Here is a 21,928-nt window from a genome sequence, read left to right on the forward strand (position 1 = left end):
AGGGCCCCGAGATGGACATTACAGAGATGGAGTCCAAGCTTCTTCCCTACTCTCCACCTTCCTGCAAGAGCACATGTTTAGCGCTGGTTGACCAGCCATCTGGCAATCCCTCTTCCTGCAGACAGCTGTCAGGAGGGTAGGACCTGGGTGACTGTGGGTGGTGGGGGGCAATAAACAGAGGAGGGGCTGCATTTGCAGTCTTCCCTCCAGCCCTGCCCACCTCTCTTTTTCATGGACTTTTTCTGCCCTCCTCCACACTGCTCTTTATTCAGCAGGGACCCAAGGATCCCTCTCCAGAGAAAGCAGATCATCGTGGGCTGAGGGTGCCAAGTACCCTGCAGCCAAGGAACCCGGCACAAAGCTCCTTTATGCCTCGCTGTGTGCTCTCCTTCCTGGCCAGGCTGCCCTGTGCGTGGTTTTCCTTAGTCTTTCTTCACTATTTCGTTTCCAGTTGACTTAGTTATTACAGTACATGGATGGCAGGGGACGAAAGACCCTGGAGGGCGGGCCTGGCTCCAAAGTCTGAGTGGGAGTGGGGCTCCTCAGCCCTGCTGTGACTTCACTGGGGGGTGGTGCATCACATGCACCCACCTTCCAGAGTCAGGGCATGACTCTCAGTTATGGCTTCCCTGTTGGGGCTCTGGCCTCCACTGGCCTAGGACATCTCTGGAGAGTACTGAGTATGAAGTGGGGGGTGAGTGAGGCCCTCCCTGCCAGCTCCAGATGAGGTATAAGGTAGGTCGACACACTTAATCATGAGAGACACAAAGAGAGAGGCAGAGAGAGAGGCAGAGGGAGAAGCAGGCTCCTCACAGGAAGCCCAATGTGGGACTCGATCCCCAGACCTGGGATCACACCCTGAGCCAAAGGCAGACACTCAACCACTGAGCCACCCAGGCGTGCCCCTGTTCCTGCTCATAGATTTGACTTCCTCCTTCAATCAGTTTCAGAGGGTTACTAGAATGTCTATGACCCACACAACATGACACTGACATTAAATAATCTGCTTTACATTTAAGTAACTTTTTAACTCAAACTCTTCTAATTCTTATGATCATACAACTGAAGTTTCACTTTTGAGGTCACATGCACATGCTTCATGTGGGAAAATATAAAAGTTAGTAGGGAGAACAAAGTTCAGCCCGGGTCCTTGGCCACCTTGGTTTTCCCCATCATTTATACCAACCTCAGATAGGTGACTACCTGTGTGTGTACTGCACGAGGACTTGGGGTAGATGCCCAACTCATATTGCAGCTGACAAAATGTAAAGGGGTGGAGGATAACTGGGGGCAAATTTTTAGGTGTGATACTGTTCATGAAATCTGTCCAGAGTTTTGGATATAACTAAGTTTGATGGAAAGGAGACTCTGGTCTGGGATTAGGGGACAGACAACACCTGCTGAGATGCCCAGGCTGCTATAGACAGGGGCAGTGCTGCTAAATGCCTGCACCATATTACACATTTAAAACACTCAACTGCGGGGATCCCCGGGTGGCTCAGCGGTTTAGCACCTGCCTTTGGCCCAGGGCATGATCCTGGAATCCCGGGATCGAGTCCCGCGTCTGGCTCCCTGCATGGAGCCTGCTTCTCCCTCTGCCTGTGTCTCTGCCTCTCTCTCTGTGTCTCTCATGCATAAATAAATAAAATCTTAAGAAAAAAATAAAACACTCAAATGCGAAAGGGAGGTGGGGGGTTGGGGTGACTGGGGATGGGCACTGAGGGGGGCACTTGGTGGGATGAGCACTGGGTGTTATGCTCTATGTTGAACTCCAATATAAATAAATAAATAAATAAATAAATAAATAAATAAATAAATCACTCAAATGCATCTCTACAGGCAGTAAAGAGATGCTGTTTCCCTGCTCCCCAAGACCTCCCCCTAAAGCCATCTACTCCAGCACCACCACCCCCCCAAGCGCCTCCTGAAGCTTCTTAAAATCCAGCTGCTAAAGGGTTAAGTCCATTATAGCTGGCGGCCAGGACCCTGTTTCAGTGTTAGAGCTAGTATCCCTTGTCAAACATTTCGAGTATTACCCCTGGCTATACGGATGACTATAATATGTGTTGGCAGAGATATCTGGAAGGAGCTTGGCTGTGGCAATGCTTGAAGGTCTGATTCACTGAATCTGAGAGTGAGTTCTGGTACATGGTGCGGGGGGGCCCATGGCATTAAACCCGTTCCTAGACATCGAAATTTGATTTATTAACATTGGCAACAGTTACAGGCCATCTTGCCAACAAACTTTCTGAAATTGAAATCACATGAAACTTTCCTAGTTCCTGCTAGTGCCACATACGCCCTTTCCTTTCTAAAGCAGCAAATTCACTTAAAAATAATTAAGAAAAGATTGATGGGATTTTGGAATTGTAATGAAAAATATGATCTCATTAGTAAGTCATGAGTCAGGGCCAGGCACTCTGTCAGATGTATGCACTTCTGCATAATTAGAAGAAGCTGATACAAGGGCAGCTAATAACGACATGAATTAAAAAATTAAAATGGTTTCCCTTTATACTTTTTGGCTGTGCTGAGATTTTTCCTTTTGCAAAAATTCAGAAAGAGATCTCTTTCTTTACCCTATCAAATAGAACAGTTGGTCCAAGAGAAAATGGCAGGAGAAAGAATTAAAAACACTAACTAAAAGGCATCTTTGCACTGAATCTGTCATCAAGTGTCATTTAGGTTATGGTCCAACATCAGAAATGCTCTCAGCCACTTATCTTCAAGAGGATAAATATACCCCTGAGGTGAGCATGTTTTGAAAAGAGCCACTGCATTAATAATATAAACTCCATATAATCTCTGATTTGAACTATACAACACACAAAGCGATTCCCCTTCAGCTGTGACATACAAACTCTGGAAAGACCACAAACAGCTGGGAGCGAGACATCAGAAAGATAGCCTCATTTCTGCCACTCCCGGCTGGGTGACCTTGAGCAGACCAAGTCTGAGCCTTGATTTATTCATTTATAAAATGGGGTGGGAAGACCAGCCTGTCCCTTTGATGGGGAGATTCAAATGATATAATGTTTACAAAGCAGGCATTCATTCAAAATTGTTTCTCTCTCCCTTCTCCTTAGGAACCTTGCTTAGTTGACATTTGAAAGTTAACGATTTCCCTTTTCTTTATTTCAAAGGTCGCTGAGTATCCACCATGTGCAAAGCTGCAGCAGAGGAGCACAGTGAGGACTGGATTTATAATCTTGGTGCAGGTGGGGTGAAGGGATGGACAAATGCGCATCGCTTGTGCACAAAGCAGAACGGGCTAGATGCTGCGGAAGCTCAGGGATGCTGGAAGTGGCCAAAGCAGAGGGGCTGCATGAGGGAGAACAAGGAGCCCATGCTTAGCTGGTATACGCTACTGTGTCCACTGTTAAAATATTGATGTGCCTCTGCTCTGAGCACACTCCCGCACTCCCCACACTCCCGCACTTTGGCTCCCTCCCTGGCCTCCCCCAATCCAGCAACAAAAGGTCAATGCCTATTATGTCAGGGACTAGAGGCCCTCCTCTACCTATGACCTTGTGATTAGATGGTGCCTGTGATGTGGTGGTGGTTAAATACATTCAGTATCACCCCTGGGTGTGCGAGGCATAAGGGACTTCATAAGCTTGCTGGTGTATGAAGTGACCCTGACAAGAAGAATGAGATTTTTGACCAGCAAATCAGAGGGAGGGTATCCCAGGAAGGAAGAACAGCAGGAATGAGAATGGGGGAAGAAACAAAATAAGGCACTGATTTGAAAAACAGGAAGTGGGAACTGGCAAGCGGTAGGAGACAAGGATAAAAATGTTATTAGGATATTGTAGAAGGTCTTGGGCACTTGGGTTGCTCAGTCGGGTAAGCATCTTCCTTCAGCTCAGGTCATGATCCTGGGGTCCTGGGATTGAGTCTCTCATGAAGCTCCCTGCTCAGTGGGGAGTCTGCTTCTCCTTCTCCCTCTGCCCCTCCCCCTGCTCTTTCTCTCTGTCAAATAAATAATAAATAAAATCTTAAAAAAAAAGATATTGTAGAAGGTCTTGACTTTTAAATGAGGAGATTTACCTTTATTTAGTTGGAATGCACCAAAGATTTTTGAGCAGGGAAGTGATGGAGTATTAGCTTTCAAGAAATAGGGATGCCTGGGTGGCTCAGTGGTTAGGCATCTGCCTTTGGCCCAGGGCGTGATCCTGGAGTCCTGGGATCAAGTTCCACATCGGGCTCCCTGCATGGAGCCTGCTTCTCCCTCTGCCTATGTCTCTGCCTCTCTGTGTGTGTCTCTCATGAATAAATAAGTTAAATCTTAAAAAAAAAATGAAATGACACAAAGGCAGAAAAAACACGTTAAAGACTCTGTTGCCAGGACAGAAGCATGGGAGCCTGAATCACGATGTTCTTAATGGAAGTAAGGAAAAAAAATGGGTATAAGAGATAAGTAGACACTAGAGAACCTATCAACCAACTAAACATCTTTAAGAGGTCTTGAGAGAGACGGGCTCTGATCCCACTGTCACTTTTCCAGACATGATCCCAGAAGAGTTTGGACCTGCTAGGAAGGTAATTCCATGGTGCTTCACATCCCTGACTTCCTTACCACCCAGGGCGTGTATGCCTCCATTCAGCTGTATTCTCATTCTCCTACTGGTGAGGGCCCCCTCATCCTTTGCACATTTGCATCTTGACCTCCCCTTCCATGGTGCCTCGGAGTTAACCCTTACTGACCATCTCCTATGTGCCAGGCTGTGTGTGTGGGGGTGTGTGGGGGGTGGGGGGTTGCTTTTTGCTTTAACTGATGGAAAATCTTTGGTAGGTGGATATGGTGTGTTCATGCAAACCCCATGTATCAAGGACTTGAGATCAATATTCTCTTGGTTCTCAGTTACCCACCAGCATTTCCAAATCATTACATTGCTACCCTCGTATAAAACTCCACATTCTCTTTGGGGATTCGCCATTTGATAGTATTATTTTTTTACCCCTCCTCCTCTGTTGTATCTACTCAAATCCTGACCATGTTTTCATGCTCACTGAAGGCTATCACACAGGTTTAATCTTCCATCCTAATGTTCCGAGTGCTTTCAGTGGCCATTTGGACAATCCATATAAAACCAGCCTGGGTGGCTCAGTTGGTTAAGCAACTGACTCTTGATTTCAGCTCAGGTCAGATATCAGGGTTGTGAGATTGAGCCATGCATCAGGCTCCATGCTCAGTGGGGAAACTGCTTGAGATTCCTTCCCTCTGGCCACTCACCTCAGATGCTCACACTCTCTCAAATAAATAAACAAACCCAGCCCAGCATTCCTTCACTTCCCACTCCCACAGTCTCCTCCTTCTTTTCTCTTTCAGCCATTTATTACAGTGGTGCACTCAAACCTTGTCATCTCTAGAGCTACAGACCCTTGTCAGAAATAACATTCTCAAACTCTAACTTCTTGTCTTTCCAGTTTCTTTACATCATTACTCGCCTCCAATGCAATGTTAAACACAAACGGTAAGAGCAGGCATCTTCATTCTGAATTTCAAAGGGAAATCTTTCAACATTTCTCTATTAAGTATACTTGCATCAGTGAATTTTATAAAACATTTTAATGTACCTTTACAATGATTTTTCTCCTTTTTTAGTGAGTGTGCTAAATTACAGTCTATTTTAGTGAAACAGTTTTACATTCATGTTATATACTCAAATTAGTCATGATGCCTTAGATTTTTATACATTTTCTGAATTAGTTTGGAAATATTTGGTATTTTTGTATTTATGTTTATAAATTATATTAGCCTGAAAAATTTAATTTGTTTCATGTAATATCCTTGACAGGTTTTGATACATAGTTATGATAGCCTTGTATAATGAGTTGAGGAACATCCTCTCTTTTTCATGTATCTGGGAACATTTGTGAGAGATTGGTTTGAATTCTTTCTTACATGTTGATAGAGTTCACAGGAAAAGCCATCTGGGCTTGGAGTTTTCTTTGGGGGAAGCTTTAAAATTACAGATTCAATGTCTTTATTTTATAGGACTATCCAGACTTTCTATTTCTTTTTGTGTCAGTTTTTCATTCAAAATTTTCAAATTTTTACATACTTATTTATACCATATTCTTATTATCTTTTGAATATCTATAAATTCTATAGTGATGGCCCTTTTCATTCCAAATTTACTTTGTGTTTCCTTTTCTCTTTTTCCCTTTATCAGTCTTATCTGAGATTAATCAATTTAACAAATCTTTTAGGAGAGCCAATTTTTGGCTTTATTGATTTTTGTATTTTATGTTAGTTTTCTATTCCATTAATGTATATTCTTATCTATTTTATTTTCTTCTTTCTACTTTTAATTTGATGTTTTCTGGGGATCCCTAGGTGGCTCAGTGGTTTAGTGCCTGCCTTCAGCCCAGGATGTGATCCTGGAGTCCTGGGATTGAGTCCTGCATCAGGCTCCCTGCATGGAGCCTGCTTCTCCCTGTGCCTGTATCTCTACTTCTCTCTTTCTCTCTCTGTCTATCATGAATAAATAAATAAAATCTTAAAAAAAAATGAAATAGGAGAAAACATCAAATTATTTTTTTAAGATTTTATTTATTTATTCATGAGAGACACAGAGAGAAAGAGAGAAGCAGAGATACAGGCAGAGGGAGAAGCAGACTCCATGGAGGGAGCCTGATGCGGGACTTGATCCTGGGACTTCAGGATCATGCCCTGGACCAAAAGCAGGTGCTAAACCACTGAGCCACCCAGGGATCCCCTGCTATTTCAGTTCTAACTTTTGAGATAGATGGTTGTTAACTAGTTAACTTTCAGCCCTCTGTTGTTTTTTAAAAAGATTTTATTTGTTTGAGAGAGAGAGAGTGTGAGAGGGAGAGAGAGAGAGAAGCTGAAGCACACTCTGAACCAAGCTCAGAGCCTGATGTGGGCCAGACCTCACAGCTGTGAGATCATTATCTGAGCTGAAATCCAAGAGTTGGATACTTAACTGAGCCATCCAAGCACATCATCTTTGTGTTGTTTTAAAAATATTTCTATTTTTAAGTAATCTCTACACCCAATGTGGAATCAAACTCACAACTCCAAGATCAAGAGTTGCATGCCCCTCAAATATACAAATGTAGTGATCTGAAGGGGCACCTGCACCCCAATGTTTACAGTAGCAATGTCCATGATAGCCAAACCATGGAAAGAGCCTAGATGTCCATTGACAGGTGAATGGATAAAGAAGATGTGTTATTATATAAAATGGAATATTATTCAGCTATCGAAAATGAAATCTTGCCATTTGCAATGACATAGATGGAACTAGAGGGTATTACACTAAGTGAAATAAGTCGATTAGAGAAAGACAATTTTCACATGATCTCATTCATATGTGGAGTTTAAGAAGCAAAGCAGAGGAATAGAGGGGAAGAGAGGGAAAAATAAAACAAGACAAAAATCAGAGAGGGAGACAAACTGTAAGAGCCTCTTAATCATAGGAAACAAACTGAAGGTTGCTGGAGAGGAGGGGGGTTGAGGGATCAGGTAACTGGGGTTATGGACATTGAGGAGCACACCTGATGTAATGAGCACTGGGTGTTATATAAGACTGATGAGGGATCCCTGGGTGGCGCAGCGGTTTGGCGCCTGCCTTTGGCCCAGGGCGTGATCCTGGAGACCCAGGATCAAATCCCATGTTGGGCTCCCGGTGCATGGAGCCTGCTTCTCCCTCTGCCTGTGTCTCTGCCCTCTGCCTCTCTCTCTCTCTCTTTCTCTGACTATAATAAATAAAAAAAAAAAAAAAAAAAAAAAAAAGACTGATGAATCACTGACCTCTACCTCTGAAACCAATAATACATTATATGTTAATTAATTTAATTTAAATTAAAAAAAAAAAAAAGAGTTGCCTGCCCCCACTGACTGAGCCAGCCAGGTAGCCAGGTACCCCTCAGCCTTCTTTGTTGACACAGCATTTAAGGCTACAGACTTCTCCCCTAAATAATGCTTTACCTGCATCCCATTAGGTTTGTATATAATATATTTTTAAAAAGATTTTATTTATTTATTCATGAGAGAGAGAGAGAGTGAGAGAGAGAGAGAGAATGGCAGAGACACAGGCAGAGGGAGAAGCAGGCTCCATGCAGGGAGCCTGAGGTGGGACTCAATCCCGGGTCTCCAGGATCAGGCCCTGGGCTGAAGGTGGCACTAAACTGCTGAGCCACCTGGGCTGCCCCTGTACATAATATTTTATTACGTACATTCTATTTGAAATATTTTATAATTTCTACTGCTTTCTTTTTGTTACTCCATTTGTTATTTAGAATTATGTTTCTTACTTTCAATCAATATACAGATTTAAAATTTCTATTAATGATTTCTAGCATAACTGCATTTTGGCCAGGGAAGGTATTGTTTACTTTGATTCATCTGACAATTATTGAGACTTCCTTCATGAGGCAGAATATGATTAACTGTATGTAAATATTCCCTGTGCACTTGAAAAAAGTTTGTATATTCTGCAATTTAGGGGCGGAGTGGTCTATTTATATCCCTTTGGTCAGTTTCCTAATCTTGTCATTCAAATTAGATACATTCTTGCTGATTTTTTTTCTAATCCTAATAATTACTGAAGAGGGATGTGCAGAATCTCCTAAGATAATTCTGTTGAATTATTTACTTAATTATAGGGTTTGGGTCTCTTTTATTAGTTTTATATTTATGATTCTTAGAATGTGTGCCTCTCACCTTTAAAATTTGTAGTTATCTAGAACACTGGGACACTCTTCTGCCAAACCTCTGTCCCAGCTTCTCCAATTGTTCCCACCAAGCCAGACTTTTTGTCTGACCAACTGCTGTTTATCCTTTAGAACTCAGTTTAATGTTGTTTCTTTAAGGAAGACTTGCCTAATTCCCCAGGTTTGGGTTACATGATCCTCTGTATAACCAAAATGTTATTTGTTTTTTTTTTTAAACATTTTATTTATTATTCATGAGAGACACACAGAGAGAGGTAGAGACACAGGCACAGAGAGAAGCAGGCTCCCTTCAGGGAGCCTGATGTGGGGTTCGATCCCAGGATTCCAGGATCATGGCCTGGGCCAAAGGCAGGCACTCAACCACTGAGTTGCCGAGGTGTCCCCCGAAATGTTATTTGTGAAGTTGAATCAAAAGACCTACCATATCACATTATAACTTCCTAAATTTTAGTCTGAATCCTTCAATGTTAAAGGGAATCCCCCAGAGCTACTTGGCTGGCTCAGTCAGAAGAGCATAAGACTTTTGATCTTGGGGTCATGGGTTTGAGCCCCACATCGGGTGTTGAGATTACTAGAAAAATAAACTTAAAAAAAAAAAACCTCAATGGAGAAAGTATCATGTTCACTTATGTGTGTAAAGTCTTAGAAATAAAGGAGTAATTTACCATTCCCGAATTTATTTTTTCTCTTCTTTTTTTTTTCCTTCTCTATTTTCTTTTAGGATATATATTATATCTCTAATCCATAAATTTGGGGGTTAACTTACCTCTGTAGTCATGATATAGCCAGTAATAATAGAAGCATAAAAAGAGTCGAAAAATAATTCAAGATAAAATAGCACAAATTTCTCATTTTTACAGATGAAGAAACAGACCTACAGAAGTGAAATGAATTTTCCTGAAGTCATTTACACTAAGTCTTATAGAAGAATGACTGCGTTTATGGGCAACACTACAAAACAAAATGTAAGGTTGTTTTTGAATATAAGTACCTATTATTTAAGTGTTACTGGGTGCTAATGAAGGAAACAATCCACAAAACTAAAAGGCAACTTATGGAATGGGAGAAGGTATTTGCAGACGCATATCTGATAGAGGCTTAGTATTCAACATATATAAAGAACTTATACAATTCTACACCCTCTATTATTTTTAAATAATCCAATTAAAAAATGGGCAGAAGACATGAACAGACATTTCCCTAAAGAAAACATCCATGGGGTGCCTGGGTGGCTCAGTTGGGTGTCTGCCTTTGGCTCAGGTCATGATCCCAGGGTCTTGGGATCGACCCCCTGGTTAGCAGGGAGCTTGCTTCTCCCTCTCCCTCTGCCTGCTTCTCTCCCTGCTTGTGCATGCTCTCTCTCTCTCTCTCTCTCTCTCTCTCTGTGTCAAAATCTTAAATGAAGATTTTAAAATCTTTAAATCTTTATCTAATCTTTATCTAAAGATAAATAAAATCTTAAAAAAATAAATAAAGAAAACATCCAAATGGCCAGCAGATGTATGAAAAAGATGCTCATCATCCCTTATCATCACGGAAACGGAAACCGCAGTGAGATATGACCTCGCACCTGTCAGAATGGCTAAAATAAAAAACACAATAAACAACAGTGTTGCCCAGGATGTGGAGACCAAGGAACACTAGTGTTCTGTTGGTGGGAATGCAAACTGGTACAGCCACTGGTGGAAAACAGTATGGAGGTTTCCCAAAAGTTTAAAAATAGAACTACCTTATGACCTATCAATTGCACTACTGAGTATTTACCCAAAGAATACAAGAACACAGGCACCTGGGTGGCTCAGTCGGTCAAGTGTCTGCCCTCAGCTCAGGTCATGATCCCAAGGTCCTGGTATTGAGCCCTGCATTGGGCTCCCTGCTCTGCTTTTCCCTCTCCTCCCTGCTTGTGCTCTCTCTGGCTGTCTCTGTCTCTCTCATATAAATAAAATCTTAAAAAAAAAAACAAGAAAAAAATGACAAGAACACTAACTCAAAGGGATACGTGCACCCCTATGTTTATAGCAGCATTATTTACAATAGACAAGATATGGAAACAGCCCAAGTGTCCATTGGTTGATGAATGGATGAGGAATATGTGTGTACACACACACACAAACATACACACAATGGAATATTACTCAGCCATAAAAAAGAATGAAAGCTTGCCATTTGCAATGATATGGATCGAGCTAGGGAGTATAATGCTAAGTGAAAGAAGTCAGTCAGGGCAAGACAAATACCATATGATTCCAGTCATATGTGGAATTTAAGAAAAAAAAAAAAAACCCCAAACAAGCAAAGGGGAAAAATAAGAGAGAGAGAGAAATCAAGAAACAGATTCTTAACTATGGAGAACACAATCATGGTTACCCAGGGGAGGTAGATGGGGGGGAGGGGGAATGCCTGAAACAGGTGATGGGGATTAAGGAGGGCACTTGTGATGAGCACTGAGTGATGTATGGAAGTGTTGAATCACTATACTGTACACCTGAAACTAATATTACACTCTATTTTAACTAACTGGAATTAAAATAAAAACTGAAAAAAAAAAAAAACCTAAACAAAGAAAAACAAATGTTGGGTGCTGACTGGTTAAGCAAGACTTACAAACTACTTAGATAAGTAAATAAAGTTGTTTTTTGTTCTATTTATTTAACTTTGTTACTTTGACTTGTTCAAACTAAACTGCACTGAATTCAGATTGCATCATGTGCTTACTTGCAAATGATAACGGCTTATATTTGTAAGCATCTTCCTTAATGAGGCCCTATTCCGAGCACTTTACATCTCATAATACCCCATGAAGTAGACACTTTGTTGTTCCCATTTTGCAGATGAAGAAACTGAGGCTGATGACACTAAGTAATCTGCCTAAGGTCATAGCACTAGTTAGGGTCATAGAGAAGCAATCTGGTGCCAGAGTCTGGGTCTTCACCATGGCTACCCAGCCTATGCTGATGGCTCTTTTCCCTTCTCTTTTTTTTTTTTTTTTTTTTTTTTTATTATTATTTATGATAGTCACAGAGAGAGAGAGAGAGAGGCAGAGACACAGGCTGAGGAATAAGCAGGCTCCATGCACCGGGAGCCTGATGTGGGATTCGATCCCGGGTCTCCAGGATCGCGCCCTGGGCCAAAGGCAGGCAGGCGCCAAACCGTTGCGCCACCCAGGGATCCCTCTTTTCCCTTCTCTTCCAATAATGGCTTTCCTCTGTCTGCATCGGGACAAGCTTCTGGGTCACCTAGATGCTCTCAGGGGTCATCTGTCTCCTGCAGGTGCTCAGGGAAAAAGCTAGGACTTCTCTTTTTCCCTCTCAGTGCACTTCTTTGCTCCTGCCCCCCTTACAGGGCACACCCCGTCACACTGCAGTGACTCGTTGGCGAGTCTGTCTCATCCTCCTTGAGGGCAGGGTCACAGATTGTTCATTTGGTATTCCCAGAACACAACACAGTGCCCGGCACACAGCGGATACAGGAAATGTGCTCTAGTCTAGTCCTGTTTAATCAATAGTAATTGAAGAAATCTGAAAGATAAGCAATCTCTATAGGCATAAACTCAATGCCATATATATCTATTGATTCTTTGCTTTAATAATGAGTTATATGTTGTTTTTACTGACTCTTGATAGGCTCAAGTGATTAGAAAATAATCATATGTAGAAGCACCCCAGGCAGACCCTCAGCACAATTGCAGAGTTGGTGATGTCTATCTTTCATTTTTGAAATCTCAAGAGCTTCCCACCTCTGCTTTCTGTGGTCCTCTCACTAAGCCAGGCACCCTGCATACTCTGTCCACATTTTAGTCCTTATCAAAAGGTCTGGTTCTCTGCTTGTCCTCAAGGTTGGCAACTATGACAAATGAATTCAACGGGAAGGTGGAAGACCACTCAAGCGTCTGGAACATAATGTGTCCTGGATGGAGTCGGGAGTTTTGAATGCTTTTTCTCTTTCTCAATTTGGCAAAATAAGGTGACAGAAAGAGATAATGATTAGGATTATAGTAGCCACTACTTATGCAGCCAGACACATGTTAATCATTTTACATGCATTATTTTAATCTTCACGGCATTTATTTGAGATAGATATTGTATCCTGTTCCTTACAAGTTACGAAATAAAGGTTGACATGATCTGTCTATACTTCTGCACCTAATAAGTGGCAAAGCTGGAGTAACAAGTCTTAACTGTCTGGCTCAGAGCTTGTGGTCTTTACCACTACTATAAGCTTCCACACACCGTGATATTTTATGGACTGGAAGGCGTGGCCAAAGCTTTCATCCAAATTATTAAAATCCTATTGCAGAGTTTAGTAACTGAGGGAAAGAGTGAGGAAATATTTTTGGACATAAGTGCCAATTTGTAGCTCCTAAAATCACATCACTTGATCTCTTATTTATTTGGATTTGGCAAGTGTGAAGGTAAGAAAATTGGAATGGACAGGTTAGAGAGAGTCCCTTAGGCCTTCTGTAGACCAATTCAATACTCCACTGGCCAAAGCAATTATCCCTCTTCAGCTTTTACCAGGAAAAGGCCAGAACTTTGTCAAGGATCATTCATCCTTCTGCTAGCAAAACAAACCTCCCACCATTCCCAGGAGAATAAGTCCATTACAGAAGGGAATGGCTGTGAGTTCTTCTGAGCTTTCAAAGAACTTAATGGGGAGTTAAAAAAGAAAAGAAAAGAAAAGAAAAGCTTCTATAAAATGTAAGAAATATTGAAGGGAAAAATTCCCTGGATAATCTGATTGTTAAAGTGATTGTGCCAAAGTTAAAAATCTCTCAGATATTTGAACCTTTCTGTTCTTGGAGCTAATAATATTAAACATATTTGTAATATAATTGTTGATATTTTCATTATAATTTAACAATGCGTGTAGTGTTTGCTTAATTGAAGAAGCTGGTTTACAAGAAGGAGTGTAGTATCAGCATAGTTTAAAACAACACAAGCTGACTGAGTTAGTGTCACAGCATTAGGTATTTTTTTTAATAAAGATTTATTTATTTTATGATAGACATAGAGAGAGAGAGAGAGAGAGAGAGAGGCAGAGACACAGGAGGAAGGAGAAGCAGTCTCCATGCCGGGAGCCCGACGCGGGACTCCATCCCGGGACCCCAGGATCGTGCCCTGGGCCAAAGGCAGGAGCTAAACCGCTGAGCCACCCAGGGATCCCCAGAATTAGGTATTATACACAAAAAAGTAGTCATAACGTCCATTTATGACTAATACAGGCAAATCATTCAATTCTCTATTTTTTTCTTAAAAATTTTATTTACTTATTCATGAGAGACACACAGAGATAGAGGCAGAGACACAGGCAGAGGGAGAAGCAGGTTCCCTGTGGGGAGCCCGATGTGGGACTGGATCACAGGACCTTGGGATCACACCCTGAGCCAAAGGCAGATACTCAACTACTGATCCACCAGGGTGCCTCTGGACAAGATGACTTCTAAGAATTTCTTAGAAGAACTTTTCCTTTAGCTGGAAGAGTCACATACTAATGGTGATATTTATTTGTTAATTCATTCATCCCCGAAGCATTAATTAATTATTAATCCTTTCAAGTATTTATGTATTAAGAGCACACACTGGGCACCAGGCATTCTGTTCCATGCTGGAAATGGATAAATGGATGAAAAGACACAATTTCTTCCCTTAAGGAGTTGACCTGCTTTTGGAATTGGGCCTGTATCAATGCAGGATTGACTATGGTTGCAAATAATAAGGGTTCAAAAATAGGTCATTGAATTTTAAATTTAATATTCCCATACTACATTATCCTTTGGTTTAAAGCAACATCTCTCGGTGTTTATTCTTTGGAAAGTTCATTTATTCATTTGACATTTTGTTTACCGGGGGCCTACTCTGTGCCTGCTGCCTTCAGAAAAGGTTCCACCATCAAGTCAGTTTGGGAAATATTGGATTAAATGTAACTGAGGCTTCTCAGGCTCATTAACATGTGATACAACTCATGGTTTGCAGAATTTCTTGCCATGGGGACCTTGTTTTGGGGGAAGAGCTCATAGGACATGTGTTGCGCGGTGCATACTTCGATGAAGTACTGAAGGTCCCTCTGTCTCCCCAGCAAGGGTGGAAGCATGTTGGTGGGTGAGGTGGGGGGCTTGTAAAACAGAAGGCTATCCAAGCATGTATCGCTCAACATCTCAACTAGAATTAGACTATTATAGCTCTATCACAATATTCTTCCCAGAAACTTGATTTACAGTAATCTCTGTCTTGAGATGGCTTTCATTTCAGGTGAACTACATTTTTAAGGTCTTCGGGGAAAAAAGCGGCTGGAGCTCCCCATAAAGAGCTGTATCATCTGATTTATTAGAAATAAAGCTGTTACTTCTGTGGGTGATGTCTCTGTTCTCAGTCTGCTGGAAGAGAATGGGCCAAAATATACTAATTGGATGAAATGGAAATTACAGGAATTTGGAAATGGAGCCGATGAAAACACAACCAGCACTAATCAAAGGCTAATTATTCTCAACTGGCAAGATGGCCACCTGGGGGTGTGAGTGACACAGACAGGCCAGCAGAGGAGGAGCTGAGGCCAGGCCTGGAGGCCACTGGCTGAGGGTGGACGTTTCCAAGAGATTGTTTTCTGTGAGTGTTTCTGATTAGTCAAGAAATGTTTCTGGGTTTCCATCCTCTTGTTTACCAGAGGAAGGGCTGGCTAGGGGACTGGGGGTTCTGGGCCACAGTGCTGATTGCGGTTAAGAGGATGACAATTTACATTTGTAGGGCACTCCCTTGAGGACCCAGAGCTCTGGGAGGAGTGATGTTTGCTTCCTCCCTTCCTAACTACATTTTAATGTTAGATGATCAGATTAAAATGAAGGAAAAAGAAACTTACAGAAGGGCCTTGACAATATGACTGTGAGAGGGAGGAAAGGCTGCCTGGCCAGGACCTTTTGGTGGCTATGTGTGGGAGGCACACGAGGGCCAAGTATTTCCCACCACCTCTTTGTCCACAGGCTCCTTTCCAGTTCGCCTTTGAATGCTTCACGGTGGGCTCCAATCCAGTCACCCATTTCTTTTTTTTTTTTTTTCAGTCACCCATTTCTTAAGTAGGGACAGCTCTGTCAAAAACTCATCCCAGCACTTGACTTAAGGCAATTCATTCCTCGAGATGGCATCCATTGTTAGGGGTTTAATTTTTGTAAGTTTTTAAAAAAAAATTAGACTTTTTTTTTAAATGTAATCTCTAGAACCCAACATGGGGCTCGAACTTATAACCCCCAGATCCAGAGTCACATGCTCACCTGACGGAGCCAGCCACGTGCTCTCATTTTTAGGGACTTTAAATAATATAGGAAATAGTGAGCTACGGCCATCATCCTGTATGCTCTGAAAGTCAGGGTGGGTTACAGTGTAACACAACCTCCCCTGGAACTCACAACAGTGAGGTGAGGTTTCAGAGTGACTCCGCATTTACTCTCAGGTTATCCTAATTCGAGATACATACAGAATACCACAGGGTCTGGGATTTTTATCAATACCTACATAGAATGTAACTATGTATACCTATACAGAATGGAACTACTCCAACTAATCTTTCTGAATATTTCTGGAAATAAGTTACTCGGCTTGTTATTTCTGACCTTTTTTTTTTTTTTTTTTCAGGCAAATCTTGAAATCATTGAATTTCAACAAAGGTAGGAATTAAGCTCTTTAGAATACTGGGGAAATCTTTGGCTTAGGCAGACCAGACTTGGCTCAATGTGGGCAGGTACAACTGGCTAGAGGGATGCTAGATGCATCCCTCTCCTCTTCTCTTGGGAATCCCGCTGCCGGAGGAGTTGGTGAGGAGTCTGGTGGTCTGGTGAAAGGAAGAGGGGAAGGCCAGTTAGGGCCGATACAGCTTTTGATCAGGCATCATAAGAGCCAGGAATATTAGCACACAGATTGAATTTAGGGGAAAATAGATCTTAAATTATGAGGAGGCATCGTTTTCATCTAACCCAGGGATCTGCTCGATGCAGTAATCTCTGCTCCGGTTTCAATCCGTGCTTGAATGCATCTATTTGGTAGGGGTCACTGCCTTCCAGGCAGCTCATGTTGGTGGTTAAAGAGTTCCTTCTTAGATTAGGCCTAGACTTACATCCCAGTAATTTTTACCCTTCGGAATAATAGAAGCAAGTACAATTAACTGTGAACAAGGGTTTGAACTGCATGGGGCACCTTATATATGTGCAGATTGTTTTCTTTGATAAATACAGTACGAGGGCAGCACAGGTGGCTCAGAGGTTTAGCGCCGCCTTCAGCCCAGGACGTGATCCTGGAGACCCAGGATCGAGTCCCACATCAGACTCCTTGCAGGGAGCCTGCTTCTCCCTCTGCCTGTGTCTCTGCCTCTCTCTCTCTCTGTGTCTCTCATGAATAAATAAATAAAATCTTAAAAATAAATAAATAAATAAATAAATAAATAAATGAAGTACAGGGCTAGAACTGTACTTTCTCTTCCTTAGGATTTTCTTAGTAATATCTTTTCCCTTAGCTTATTTTATTGTAAGAATACAGCACGTAATACAAATAACATAAAAAATATTTATGCTTTATGTTATCAGTAAGGCTTTCAGCCAACAGTAAGCTATTAGTAGTTCCATTTTGGGGGAGTCAAAAGTTATACATGGATTTTCGACTGCGGGGTTGGGAGGGTGGCCCCTAACCCCTGTGCTAAGAGTCAACTTCCTTCTTCCTTCTACACCATTGTCTCTCCAGGAGTTGAAGATAGACACTAGTCCCTATAAATATTCTCTGCTCAGATGAAAGGTATGTCATAGGAAACAAGTAAGTGCTGACCAAGTCTGCTCCGGGTTAGGAGCATCCCCATCACTCTCAACTAGGAAAAAAAATTCCAAATGTAAATCCTGAAGTAATTTTCCAGACCAAATCTGTTAGGAGACACAAATATTAAACTAACAGTGATAACGTTTGGAGAAAATAGTGTCATTTTTGAAGACTTTCTTCCTTATTCCTGTCAAACCTCTCAAGTAAAGATTATGAAAAGTTATAAAAAAAAAAAAGGAAGACAAGGAAAAAGTATTTGCAAAATATATGGTAAAGGTGTATTATTATTATTATTATTTTTTAAGTAGGCTCTAGGCCGGACATGGGGCTTGAACTCATGACCCTGAGATCGACAGTCACACTCTCTACTGACTGAGCCAGCCAGGCCCCCCAAAGATATACTATTTACATAGTATGCTCTTATACATCTATTTATCTAGTGGGCAAACAACAGCTAACTGAAGTTATCTTCATGAGCTAGGTTGATTTGCACGTATAAACTCACTGAATTCTTACGGTGACTCTAGGAGTTACATGTTATCCCATTTTACAGATGCAAAAACTGAGGTGTAATTACTTGCTTGAGATCAAACAGCTGATGAGTGAGACACAAGTGGAGCCCAGGCGGTCCCTGACCACTGCACGCTGTTGCCTCTTGTGAACAGTGATGTAGCAAGAGAAGAGAAGCTGATAAGGAAAAAAGAGACGCCCCATCAGCAGTTAGGGGCATGTGGAGTGAGGCACTGAGATACCATCTACTTAGAACCTTTGACCTAAAACATCTGGTATTTGCAAAGCCACAGAGAAATAAGCACTTGTCTGTGCTGCTGGTGGTTTTCAGCCTTTCTGAAGAGAAATATTAGTATCAGGCACACCAAGATGTGTGTGTCTTTTAATTCAGAAGGGCCATTTATAAGGAGTTATCCTGAAGAAATGAAGAAGAATGTATACAAAGGTCTAGTTGCAAAGGTATTCAGGGTGGTGCTGGTGGAGTCACTGTGACATAGACAAGTTAGAGAAAATACTAATTTTCAACCCTAAAAAACTGATTAAACCTGGCAGGACATGTTCATGGAGGACACCAGGCCACCAATAGAAAAATGTGCAGAAGAACTGTTAATACATGGCAATCTATATATGGTGTAAGTGAAAAAACCCCTAGGTTTCCATGTAAGAATAAGCTGCTATTTTCTCCTTTTTGGTACACGAAACGAATGTTTACATACGCTGTGAGAAATGAGTGTAAAGATATATGCCAGGTTGTAAATCACGATTATCTTGTAAGTAAAGGCGATTTTAATTCTCTTCTTTGAATCTATTGTATTTACATTTCTTTCTAAGTTGAACACATAAAAATCTAATAATAGAATAAAATAATGGGCAAATAAGTTATTTTTAATTAAAAATGGGAAAACAAGAATAAGCAGAATATTCCAGAATGAAGAATCCTATGGGGACCTCCTATCCTCCATGGTACCATGTCAATGTCCATAGGGGGTCTCTGAAAAATGGTGATTATAGTTTCGTCTCGCCATTAAAACAAAAATCCCATCAGGACGTGGTAATTTTCTCGTAAAGGAGAGAGCTGTTGGTGAGGGAATCACAAGTAGAATTAGTTTTTCTTCTCCCTTAAATGTGTCCAGGAGAGTTTCATACCTGAGTATGAAGTCCCTTGAGAAGGGCAAGGATGTGTTTATTTGTCTCAGCCAACATTTCTCAAGAGCTTAAGACGTCCCTGTCGCCCCTAGGACAGCCCCCATCATGGGGACTGAGGGTCTCCAGGCAAAGTGCACTTTGTAATGGGATGTTGTCTTTCTTTATCAGATATCCCCTAAACCCTCTGTGCCTTAAGGGTGTGAGTGGCTCTCAGTGACACACATACAGGTCAGGGTGTACCTTGGGCATTGCCAGCAAACATGAAGCGCTGATGGCAGCGTTCTGGGCAGCTTGAGGCAACAGGACTCAGGTCTTTGCTGAGGCCTGCTGGGAGGAGTGCTCTTTCTCCCTGGCCAGAGAAGAAAGATCTGTTTCCTGTGGGGCTTGGAGGGTCCACACCATGGTTGTGCTCCTCTCCAGAGCTCTAAACCCTCTCCTTTCTGCCTAGGCATCCTCCTTTTTCCTCCCTGGGGCATCAAAATTAGAGAGAGAGAGAAGAATTAGAGAGAGAGACACGTATCCCTAACTTTTCCCCTAACCAATCCTCTTAAGCAGCCCCCATCATCATCTCGTGGCTCTGGACACGGGCCATGTGCAATGTAATCTCCCTGTGCGTACACGGTGTCCTCAACACTGTGGTGCTCCCCGTTTTCCCTTCCCTTCTGTTGAAATCTGACCACGTTCCAGATTCCAGTCCAGATTACAGAGAGAGAGAGAGAGAGAGAGAGAGATGTGTTTAAGCCCAAATATGGTAATTCAATAGTATTCTTCAAAAGGACGCGATCTTTTTACGAGTCTCAGGTGACTATCAATATTACCTGAATATCCCAAGGAAGGAAACTCAAATCTGTAGACTATATTGTCCTGTTGGCAGATTACATGAATGGTTTTCTTGTTTGGACTTGCCATAAGCACGAGAAGAAAGAGACCTGGGTTTTGGGGTGCCCCACTGCTCCTCTCACCATCTGGTGTGGTCCTGTTTCCCTTACTTATGCTCCATCTCCACTGTGGGTATCATCATCCACACAGTTCCTCAAACTAGAGACTTGGCCTCACTTCTCAACACCCCAACCTCCATTGCAATGACAATGCTTCCAACATCCTTGGGACACATCACCTTCTCTGACATTGCCCTGGTTTAGGCTTTCTTCTTGTGTTTTATCCACCTATAGAGTATCAGTTTAAGGGCCCACTTAGAAAACAAAGAAACTGCCTCAAGTTCATCTTTGGAATGAGAGAGAGTTTGTCTTTAACCAGAGTAGCGTGTCCGGCAGCAAGAGACTTCCTATAATTATAAAATAGGTGGTAAGGAGAGCCGTCTTGCAAACAGATGAGTAATTGAGGAAGATAAAGTAATAACTGGTGAACGGCAGGAGGAAATAAATCAAAATCTGACAGCATCATTTAAAATGAGCCAAAATAATGTGTTTTGTAGCTTACATATATTTGTCTCACTATGGCAGGACACTGTGCAAGGCTGAGTGTGTGGCCAACAGAACCCCGAGACAAGAACAAGGCTGGCCAGCATGAAAGAAGGTGGATGGCTGACAGAGCTCAAGGTAGAACATGTGTAGAGCTGCCAAGGGGGGCAGAGGAAACCAAAGAAACCATCCTGGAACCACAAGACCAGATTAGACTGAGAAGCTGAAGCGCGTCAACCCAAGCAAGCACGGTTGGTGGGGGTGGCCGGGGCGCAGGATGAGAGGGGCATGTGAAAAGACCCCCAATCCCAACACAGGCAGGCTTGTCAGAGCTGTTCCCACCCCCTGAATTAGGCGTGGCTGCCATCTCCTCCATGAAGTCCTCCATGACCACTCAGTCTGCAATAGCCCAGTTCTCTATACATTACCCCGCTTGATTTCTCTGACAAGCACTTAGCATTCCTGGTTGTTTTCTCACTTCTTTGTTAGTTTTTTCTCTGTGTCTCTCAACAAAGACGTCAGCTCATTTCAAGGAGCAGAGTCTGGGACTGCCTGGCATGCAGTAGGTGTGCTCAATGAATAGCACTGAATGACTGGAGGAGCCCTTGCCTGCATCTCCTGCTCCCACTCGTCCTTGCATTGCCAAGGGCACAGCTGGCTGTGTGGTAGGACACAGATGCCTGATGTATCCACTCTACGTTTTGAGATTGAATATATTAACACTGACCTGTCAACCTCAAGTACTTCCACCACCTACTGGCCAGACATGTATCCCTAACTTTTCCCCAACCAATCCTCTTAAGCAGCCCCCGTCATCATCATCTCATGGCTCTGGACACGGGCCACGTGCAATGTAATCTCCCTGTGCATACACGGTGTCCCTTCTGTTGAAATCTGACCGCGTTCCAGATTCCAGTCCGAATTTCCCTTGAGGTTCTCCCGAATACTCCAGCCCACAGGACTTCTTTCTCTGACCTGCAAAGCTTGCCGTGTATTTCAAGCTATATTTATTCTCCTACTTAATGTTGTCACAGTTGTCTCATGGAGGTTAGGGCCGCTACCCCTGCATGAGTCCCCAGGTGCAAGAATGGTCCCTGGTCACCTGCCCTCTTACTTGGCAAAGCCCCTCACACTAAGCTGGACACGAAAACGAGACCTGGAGTATAGTGGGTGGAGAATGCAGAACTGCCCATCTTTGTCATTTCTCTGTGCTCTGGCCACAGCCTGCCCCCACACACAACCTAGCTGAGTTGTTGTGAACCTGATGTGGAATTCACTCAGGGTGGCTGACATCTGCTCTTTCCTTACTACCTTAAATCCATGTATCCACGTGCCAGGTACAATGGTAGATTCTGG

This window comes from Vulpes vulpes, chromosome 7 (genome assembly GCF_048418805.1).
Source record: "Vulpes vulpes isolate BD-2025 chromosome 7, VulVul3, whole genome shotgun sequence".
Classification (NCBI taxonomy): Eukaryota; Metazoa; Chordata; class Mammalia; order Carnivora; family Canidae; genus Vulpes; species Vulpes vulpes.